This window comes from Podarcis pityusensis (assembly GCF_964106645.2).
Source record: "Podarcis pityusensis genome assembly, chromosome: 17".
In the NCBI taxonomy this organism is placed as follows: Eukaryota; Metazoa; Chordata; class Lepidosauria; order Squamata; family Lacertidae; genus Podarcis; species Podarcis pityusensis.
This window is the reverse complement of record NC_138042.1, coordinates 25,091,795-25,101,654: the sequence shown is the minus strand read 5'-3', so window position 1 is coordinate 25,101,654 and position 9,860 is coordinate 25,091,795. Positions and strand designations below refer to the sequence as shown.

The window sequence follows — 9,860 nt, the reverse complement described above, 5'->3', positions numbered from 1 at the left end:
CACATTTTTGTTAACTAAGCTGCTTTAGCATGAAGCCTTTCCAGAACCAAATTCTCCTGGATTGTATGGATTTAATGTGTTGAATCATATATACTTTTAAATGAAGATATAGCTCCTGTTGCAACATTGCCCAGGGAGCAAAAATGAGTTGCACTGCTCAGCTTCCCATCCTGCCAACTCAGATTGAGTTTCATCCGAAGATCGAACTTGACAGCAATTTCAAATACCAGAAGTGGAAGTGGAATGAAGTCACCCACCAACACTTCGCAAAGGCCAATTGCCACCTTATGAGAGTTTTTTGATACCTGCAAAAAGAGATTTAGGTCATGTTCAGAGAGACGAAAATAAGCGGCACATTTACTTTCCATTTAGTCACAGACAGAATTAATATTGATTTCTATGTCCTGTTTGAAAGTGTTAGGGATTAGAGCTAAGCTGCAGCAGCAAAAGAAGGGCCACCATATTATATGGATGGGAAAGAATGCTTAATTCACACTGATTGGATCCAGGATCATTGGTAAATTTAAGATTCCCCCTATCCTTATTAATGCCTTCATTTCTTACCACTTTTTGCCCATCTGTGCTCACAAGAGTTTTAGCCTTGCTGATTTGCCATTTTGTAGGTGATTGTCTTCCAGGTGAAAATAATAGAATTTATGATATTATATGACTCCCCCCCGCCCCAGATGACATTTAAAAAGGAACCATGAAAATGCATTCTTGATGGGGAAATCCGGGGACTCGATGGATGTGAGAGTTGAACAAAACTGTTCATTAAACTGATCACTGCTGAAATCACGGTGTTTGATTTTATGGTAACATTAGGAATGTTGTGCTCTATATATTTCCAAGGACTGCATGACAAATAGCCAAACTAAAATGAAGATACTGGCTATTAAGTGAATTAAAAAAATAATAATGAGGTATCGTTGCCATTGTGCTGACTTTGAATCTTTTCTTTTCTTTTCTTCTCCTGATGACCCGTTAACTGAGCATTCATCCTGATTTGCTTGTACAAATCTTGCACAGAGTTTAGATTTTACCTAGTTTTTATTGAACATTTGTTCTGATTCATTTGCTGAGAGGTTACTTGACAATAAGCATTCATCTTGTCTTTACCTTGACTGGCTTGCATGGAGGTTGTTATTTGCATGCCAAGGCACCATGACCCACAGTTCCCTAGTGGACAAATAAACATGGACAAGTGGACAAGTGGGTTCAAATATGCCACAACTTTATTGGTTACAGATATGAGCAGTTTGGCTTAGGCACTGGGTGAAGCCAGGCTGTATCTCAGGCATAGGCAAACTCCAGCCTCCAGACTTTTGGGACTCCAATTCCCATCATCCCTAGCTAACAGGACCAGTGGTCAGGGATGATGGGAATTGTAGTCCCAAACATCTGGAGGGCCGGAGTTTGCCTATGCCTGCTGTATCTTGACTCCCTCCCGTCTGCATGGAGTCCAACGACCAATGGGGGGAGCCCTATGACTTACATCAAATGGGGCACCCCGAGGGGGCCCTATTGGGGTAGTGGTATGGCCCTAGCCCACAACTATGTTAGAATTCCTGCATGACGGTATATGTTTTGACCCCACAGAATGGGAAGTGACGGAGGCAGGATGTTTGTGTTACTGTGTTCCATGAAGTGAGACTATTGTCCTTTGTTCTTTTTCTCTTTGCTGTCTGATGCTAGAGAGAGAGGGAGCCATGTTGCAGTGCTCCGTGTGTTTATATGTAAATAAAGTAGATTAGCCAAAATGCTGAGTTGCTGAGGTCTGTTACGCAAAGCTTCGAAGACTCTGCAGATCCCTAAGTGTGCTGGTGTTGGTTGGCATCAGTCGTCGTGATGTTCAGGCTGAAGAAAGCTTTTGAAGCTCCCGAACAATTGACCAGGAGGGAGAGAACATCCCAGTCAGGCATGGGTCTCTATCAGGGTCCTACTCGAGTGTAGGCCGAGCTCCTGACAACCTGGCCATCAGACAAAATCCACACTCCCAGATCCCTTTAACAGGATACCCTTAATGAGGAGGGACAGATCTGGTGAAGGGTGTGAGAGGACGATCTCCTGCCGCGCTGCAGTTTAAATTTCCCGCAGGCACACAACCTGCCGGTGCCAACTGGACAGTGAGGGCCACCCCTGGGTGGGGCCCTGCTCAGTGACATGGCCAAACAGTAGAGAGGAAGGCATCGATCTCCTTCCCTGGCCAGATCACTGTGGGGCCCAATGCCTGGCCCCAGTACCACCTACCAAGAAAGGTAATTGGGTATGCTTTCCATTTGTCATTTGTTCATACTAGTTTTCAGTGCATTTACCTTTCACTTTCCTAACTGCAAAAAGTCTGTTTATTTTTAACGTGGAGCTGCTATTGTGTCAGACCACTTTAATCTACCTTCATTTAACCTAAATTTATGTTCTTGAATCTGTCCTGCAAAATACTGTCCGTATTTTCTCCTTACTCCTAGGACTCAGCTATTCAGCAGCAAATAAAACATTTTAAGTGTGCTTTACATGCACTATCCAATGAGACACTAGATGGTGATAGTGAGCCTTACAGAGAATGCAATGTATTTTTTAAAAACACTTTTAAAAAAAGCATTTTCAAAATGGTTTTTATGTGTGTGTAGATTCCACTCTAACCTATCATTGGATTGCATAGAATACAGTGGTACCTCGGGGTAAGTACTTAATTCGTTCTGGAGGTCTGTTCTTAACCTGAAACTGTTCTTAACCTGAAGCACCGCTTTAGCTAATGGGGCCTCTTGCTGCTGCCACGCTGCCGGAGCACAATTTTTGTTCTCATCCTGAAGCAAAGTTCTTAACCCGAGGTACTATTTCTGGGTTAGCGGAGTCTGTAACCTGAAGCGTATGTAACCTGAAGAGTATGTAACCTGAGGTACCACTGTAGTAGAGTTGGTTGCTGAGGGTTGTATCCCATTAAGCAATATTCAAAGTGGACCCCTGAAATTGTTGAACGAAAACTAGTCATGCCCATTATTTCCAATAGGAGATCCCTGAGTAGGGATAACATTAGATAAAACCTTAATTCTCTCATTTGAAATAGCAGCCATTGGGGTGTTTTAGGCTAACTTTGTACACCAAAAACAGATGTGTCTCTCCAACGACACCTTCATGAGTCTGTTGCTCCATTCTACATCTTGCAGTGACAATTTGCCTATCCGTGACAATTTGCAAGCAATCTCCTGGTTTCAGGCTACAGTCAAATCTCGGCTCCCAAACGCTTCTGTTTTGGAACGTTTCAGCTCCCGAACTCTGAAAACCCGGAAGTAAATGCTCCAGTTTTTGGATGTTTTTCGGAAGCCGTATGTCCAGTGCGGCTTCTGCTTGAGTCCAGGAAGCTCTTGCAACCACTCGGAAGCCACACTTCGGTTGTCAAACATTTCGGAAGCTGAACAGGCTTCTGGAACGGATTACGGCAGCCCTGTTTATGGAAGTTTTTAATGACTGATGTTTTAATGTATTTTTAATGTTTGTTGGAAGCCGCCCAAAGTGGCTGGGGGAACCAGCCAGATGGGCGGGGTATAAATAATAAATTATTATTATATTATTATTATACTTTCGACAACTGAGGTTTGACTGTATTTTGTTTCTGATGGAGAATGGGAGACTGAATTGAAGGCCTTTATAGAATGATACCTACTTGGGTTCTATTGCCCAAATGTTTGCCTGTACTTTATGTTTCAAATGTACTTTGTTCTAATATCCCTCAGAAAACAGTAACATTTTACTTCCTTTTTTCCCTTGCACACTACTAAAGTACAGAAGCCGATCTGCTTTGTTGAAGGTCTTTGCTGGTTGCTTCAAGCTTATCATGAAGGCTGAACAGATGAAGGTCAACTCAAGCCTTTCATGAGTCATAAAAATGAATCTTCTCAAGTTAATTGAACAATAACTTTATTGTGAAACGTGTTCTTTTTTAGTAAGTTTTCAGTGGTGACAATATCCACTTCTCAAAAGAAAAGAAAAATGCCTTGATGGCTACATAACACTTCTGGAGAAGTGACTTCCAGGCTAAGTGCTTTGCAAATGGCATCTTTAGGGAAGCATGCATTTCGGAAGGAAGAAAAAGACACTGATGTTGGAAAATGTGGAGAAAATTCATTAGGGCTGAATCCAAATGAAAGGCAGTGCTTTTGTGAATGCTTTCACCTCTCAAGTAGTTTCCTTTCGGCATTTTTTTTCCAAGGGCCCTGGTCACAGAAATAAATGTGTTTGCCTATTCAGATTGAGGGCAGGAAGTATTGCCTTCACTCAGGGCTGGCTTTATCATCACATAAGCAAACCTTATTTGCCTACACATAGCTCAGTTGGTTAGAGCATGGGGCTAATCATCAGTGTCCCTTCCAACTCTATGATTCTATATGGCATCATGACATTATCCTACTGGTTGCCTGGTTCTAACCTGTCTGGGATTGGTGTTTTTAGCATCATATAACACTTTTTAAAAAGAACCACAACAAATCAGCAGAAAAAGAACAATAAAGAGAAATGGGAAAGATTACATCCCCACCCTTTGGGGTACATTTTGGCACTTATTGTGGGGATAAGCCTCCCCCCTCCCCAAAAATATTCCTTTAGTTCAGGTTTCTGATCAGTCTGCATCCAGGTGGTATTGTGTGTGTTCTGAAAACCTCTGTGTGATCTCTCCATGACACCAAGGCTTTGAAAGAGAAGTAAGAGCTATTGAATGATATATCATGACCTTAATGAATTGATCGAGTACCATAAGAAAGAAAACAAAACTGAAAAAGACAAAGAGCTGTTCCATGCCCACTAAGCTCACTGCAATTGCAAGTAGATATTAACAGCATTATAAATGATGCAGCTTTTCGGGAGGTATTAGAATGGCTGGCATTTCTCGTGATACCTTAAGCAAGTGTTTCTGCATTCTTAAATTTCTCCCAGCATCAGCAGGACTACATCTTCATCTTTAATTGATTTGGAAACCCGACTTTGAAGTCGCGGCAAGGTGGCCAGAAAGCTCCTGTCCCATTTTGCATGAGCCATTTTCATTTCGCTCTTGACTTGTTGCGTGCTCCCATGTTACAGTTGCGCTACAACAGCCTGGTAGTGGGGAGAGATCTCCAGAGTTCAAAGATATCCTTTTTGCTTTTTTGTTCTCTCTCTCTGCAAGCTTTCATTAGTTTCTATCCTCCTTCTCTTTTATGCTTTGCATGATTCTTGTTTGATCTTTTAATCATTAATGCTGGGCGATAGGAAAACCTGACATTGCTTTTTCTCTTTTTTAAAACACACACACACCAGAAACTTATGCTAAGCCTTTATGCAGCTGACACCTGAGATGAAAGCAGTAGCGAAATGATGAGTGGAAACCAACCTAGTGCCTTCCACATGTTTTATAGCAAAGCCTCATCATTCCTGGCCAGCATGGTCAATGGTTAGGGATGATGAGAATTGCAATCTGAAGCGTTTGGAGGGCACCAGGCTGGGAAAGGTTGATGTAAGTGATTGAGTTGCAAAAATGTAGTCTTCTTAGTGGTCAAAGTTTCCTTTAAAAAAAAAAAAAAGGTCATCATGGGCAAGATATTCACCTGACACCTAATTTATACTCATTTTTCTCCAAGATCAATGATGACCACAACAGAGACATAGCCAGGAATGTTAGTGTGGGGTGTAATCCACTGGGTGCAGTCAAGTACAACATTCCTTGTTTTGCTAAAGTGGACATGCAAGGGAATGTTTGGTCCAGCCAGTTGAAACTTCCTGTTCCTCCTGGGCTGGAGCATCCTTCCTTGCATGTGACTAGTGGGTGGGTGTGACTTTTCCACACCTGGTAAAAGGCCAAGGCATGCTGTCACTCTCCCTCTTTTCCATCTTCCTTTGTGAACTTCCTGGACTGCTAACTGCAGTCACTAGGTCAACCCACATATGGGGTAAACCTGTTTTTATACGTTTGTAACTTTAAGCCTTAAGCCTGCCTTCAGGGATCACACTGTGCTCTGCCTGATCATGAGTAAACTTTCTTTTTATTGCTTATGAATAAGACTGTGGTGTCTTTATTCTTTTAGGAGGGATTCAAGGGGTCTTACCAGGAAAATATTAGAACACATTTCAATCTGGACAAGCCAGACTGAATTGCGTATTGTCTTAAGAAACCCAACGAGTTTGCAACCAGTTTTCTGCTGCTTAAAGGGGAATGCACTCTGCTAAGAAAAGGAACTTGCTAGCGCAAGTTAGGAAGGGTATTAATAAAAAATGTATCCTCTCCTGCCATCCTGAACATTCCCACAGTTAGCAAACAGTATCTCTTGACAACACTTGTTGCACATTGAAAGTATTGCATGCTGTAGTCATTAGGACACGTAATAGATTTTCAATATGCAACAAGTGAGATTGTGAGCTGGATTCCGAAAGTGCATATGGCTAGTTCTGAAAGTCCGGAAGCTGTTGTTAAAAATAATCAGATATGTATTTAAAAATTAAAAAAGGCTAAGGATCATTGTGTCCCGTCCCCCCACAAGCATGTCAAGTATGTTACCACTGGGAGGTGCTCAGAAGGAGATGTCCCTCTTGACTTGAGTAGGCCTTGCATGTACAAACGTGAATTTTTCGCCCCCTTTTTTGATAGAAGGCTCTGATTCAGCAGAGAATTTCCATGAATGGAAATGGTGTTATTTTCACATTCTTCCCTTCTCCTGCAGACTCCACGCCAATCCGCATGGTGTTCCAAAGGGTCCTTCAGACCTCTGGAACAAGTTTTAGTTTAACACAAGGGCTGCGGGGAGAAAGGGAAGGTGAAGTTCTCAGTGTGTGATTCTTACAGGTGTGCTCTGGAGCACATAGCTCACGCAGGATAGTGGCCTCCTTGCAAGGCTGACACAAGATGATTTCCATGTACCTCATCCACAAAACCATTTTCCTGTTAAATTCAGACCCATGTTTAGAAGTCTCTGGGGGAGTGCCATTGCGGGTCGGCGTTCCCCCATGTGCTGGAATCCAATGGGGAAGTCTCAGGGACTGTTTCCCAGGCAGCAAAGGAAGCCTCCGAGCTGAGCTTCCTGCCTGGGTAATTGATCCTGCCAACTCACCTAACCAGCGAATCATGAGTGGGCATAGGGCACCAGCTCCAGTATATAACATAGGCCCATGGCTCGCACTGCAGCCATTTTTCATTTCCACCCTCCATCCCTATAAATATCTTGCTTCCACATGTTGCAGCCCAATTTTGCTATGGTATGGTCAGTCACTGTATCTGGGGCCAAGTTGGAATTTTCCCAGTTGGCAAATTGGTTCCAGCCCTCTGGGTTTTACCACCCTCATGGTGTCACAACTTTGGCTGTTTGGGCATTGGACAGGTGTAGTCTTGATTGGAAGGAAGGTTGTAGCCTCTGCCTGGCCCCTCTGAAATGGGTATCCCATTAAATGGATCCAGGAGATATGCTGCTATCTGGACACTCAGGTGGGGGCAAGGGGCCAGAGCACTTCCCAGGTGCAATCCAGTGGGGCTGTTACCCCTTGATGTAGAGGTCAGGGACTCCCTCGTTTCTGGTTGACCCCCAAACACAATTATTCCAGCAGGCAGGCCAGAAGCAATGGGGTCTACCCAATGCCTATGCCAAACCTCTTATATCTGTAGTCAATAAAGTTGTGGCCTGATTTCACCCAAATATTTGTTATCATGCCTCTTATTCTTGGTATTGGGAAGGAACGAAGGGTAGGGGAGACCTCTTGCCACACAATACATAGAACTACTACTGTCTAGTAGTGCCCTAAATTACACACTTAATTTCATGTTCCAGGCTGATATCATTTGCTTTTCAGCTCAGTGTCCTGTTGCTGTTCTTTCCACCTACAAATAAAACCCAGACAAATAAATTGTGCCAGAGGGGAAAATGCAATTAACTCTTTTTAAACAAGAAGAACACAAAAGTCCTAAAAACGAATAGGGATGAATTGCCTTGACATTTCCAGACAGAAATATATAACTCAAAACATAATGACACTGAATCAAAGTATTGCTTAGCAATAAGAATATTAAATTAACCTATGGCTACAACTGCATAAGAGGTATTTTGGGGACATCTTGAGAGCCAATTACCATAGCAACTATGAAGTTCCCAGGTAAATTAGCGCCTCACAGTGTAGTGAAGACCCTTGGGCCTATTTCAAAAGCCACCATAGTGAAATTCTTAAATCCTGTTTTCCCTGTGTTTACATTAACTCTGATATATTTCTATCAGGTATGGGACCTCTGTCTTATGAGCCATTAACTTGTGGAGTTCCTCTCCAGATCATAGAGCCCATTCAAAGATTACAATTGAATCATTACACTGGAGATTAACCACTATTTTTAAAAATTATTCCCAACAGAAGGTGCTTGAGTCATGTGACTGGATTTTTGTTTAAGATCGGTTACAGTATGAGGATAGTCCCTGGCTATGATTTGAAGGCACCCGAGGCCACAGATCTACTGAAGGTACAGCAGGTCTGGGCCTGATCCGTGTCCACCCAAACATAGCCTTGGGTTCTTTGGTGGAACAAAGGTTAGAAATATGCAATAGAAAACAAACAATGCAATAAAACCATATGTTGCCATTGTCCCATACTATATGTGTTTGTCCTGGGCAATGGGGACGCATTGGGGCTGTGGTGGACAGGGACTGGCCAGATGAAAACTAAAGGGAGTAGTTGGCCCCATACGATCCTGGGGGGGGGGGGGGAGATCCAATAGGTTGGGGCAGAGCATACCAGGGTCTAGGGAGCCCAGGGAGCTGCTTGGGGAAGTGGATCTCAGGAAAGGTCCTAGTGGGTGCCTGCCTCTTGCCCTGTCCCACAAGTCACCACAGTGTAGGGCACCTGCACATGCTCTGCCTATTATGCCAACTCCACCTACAGCATTACCAGAGCATGCCACCAGCAGGAGGCTGTCACTCTGTTCCCGAGTGTTTGCAATGTCATCTTCATCACCCCAGTGCAGGTGTGAACAGATAGTTCAGGCTCAGCCTTCACAGAGGGCTGCATTTTCGCTTTCCCAGTCCCCTTTGCCGTGCTAAGTTGCGCCATTCTCATTCCCATATGATAGGATTCCAGGACATGTCTTGCTTGCAGGTTGGATCGATGTTTTAGTTTGCTTGTTATGGGCCAGAGGTCAGCTTCACTTGCTGAACAGCAGCCTGAAGGGGGAGAAGGTGAGTGATTCCACCTGCAGCTGATCAGCCTCCGCAGAGGAAAAGGCACTGATGAGAGCCAGCTGGCTCTGGCACTCTTAAACTAAGGTTCTGTTATGTACTAAGCTTGGATCCTAGAACAATAGGCAAGTAGAATCCTAGAATGCAACAACTGATTGGCCTGCAGGAAAAAACCAATCAGGCTCCAGGAGGGAAGCAGAATCAGCCAATCAGACGGGACTCATTGTGTAAATAATGCACATAAAAGCCTGAGGTTTGGGGGGCAATTCAATCACTGTTTTACAATCTGCAATAAAGAGCATGAAATCACCACAGGACTCCAAGTATATTTCAAGTTCCCAGATTTTTTTCCAATGAATCCGGGGACACTTTTCAACTTCAATGGATTTTGTATAGGGACTGATTTGTAAATCAGGGGACTGTCCCTGGGAAACGGGGATGTCTGGTAACCTTATCTTAAACAGAACTCTCAGCAGCAGTCAGATGCTGGAAACAATGCCGGTAGTTCCTGCCCCTACCTTGTTGCTTCTTGCTCTCCATCTAAACCCTTGACTCTGTGATCATCTGGATTCTCTGATCCCTGGACTGTCAGACTCTGATCCCTGTCCTATGTGGATTCTGCTCTCAGGCAAGAGTTCCTTGGAGACACCTAGCCCCTACTTGCTTGACAACGGAACTCGGATGCAGCTA

General features: G+C 43.6%; 1 long non-coding RNA gene across 1 annotated transcript; it reads right to left on the bottom strand.

Moving 5' to 3' along the window:
* Positions 1–7,638: 7,638 nt before the first annotated feature.
* Positions 7,639–9,237, bottom strand: LOC308466370. The gene is made up of 2 exons (XR_013980807.1): positions 9,141–9,237; positions 7,639–7,831 (listed from the first exon to the last, which is right to left on the bottom strand). It is a non-coding gene; the product is annotated as an uncharacterized lncRNA (long non-coding RNA).
* Positions 9,238–9,860: the final 623 nt, after the last annotated feature.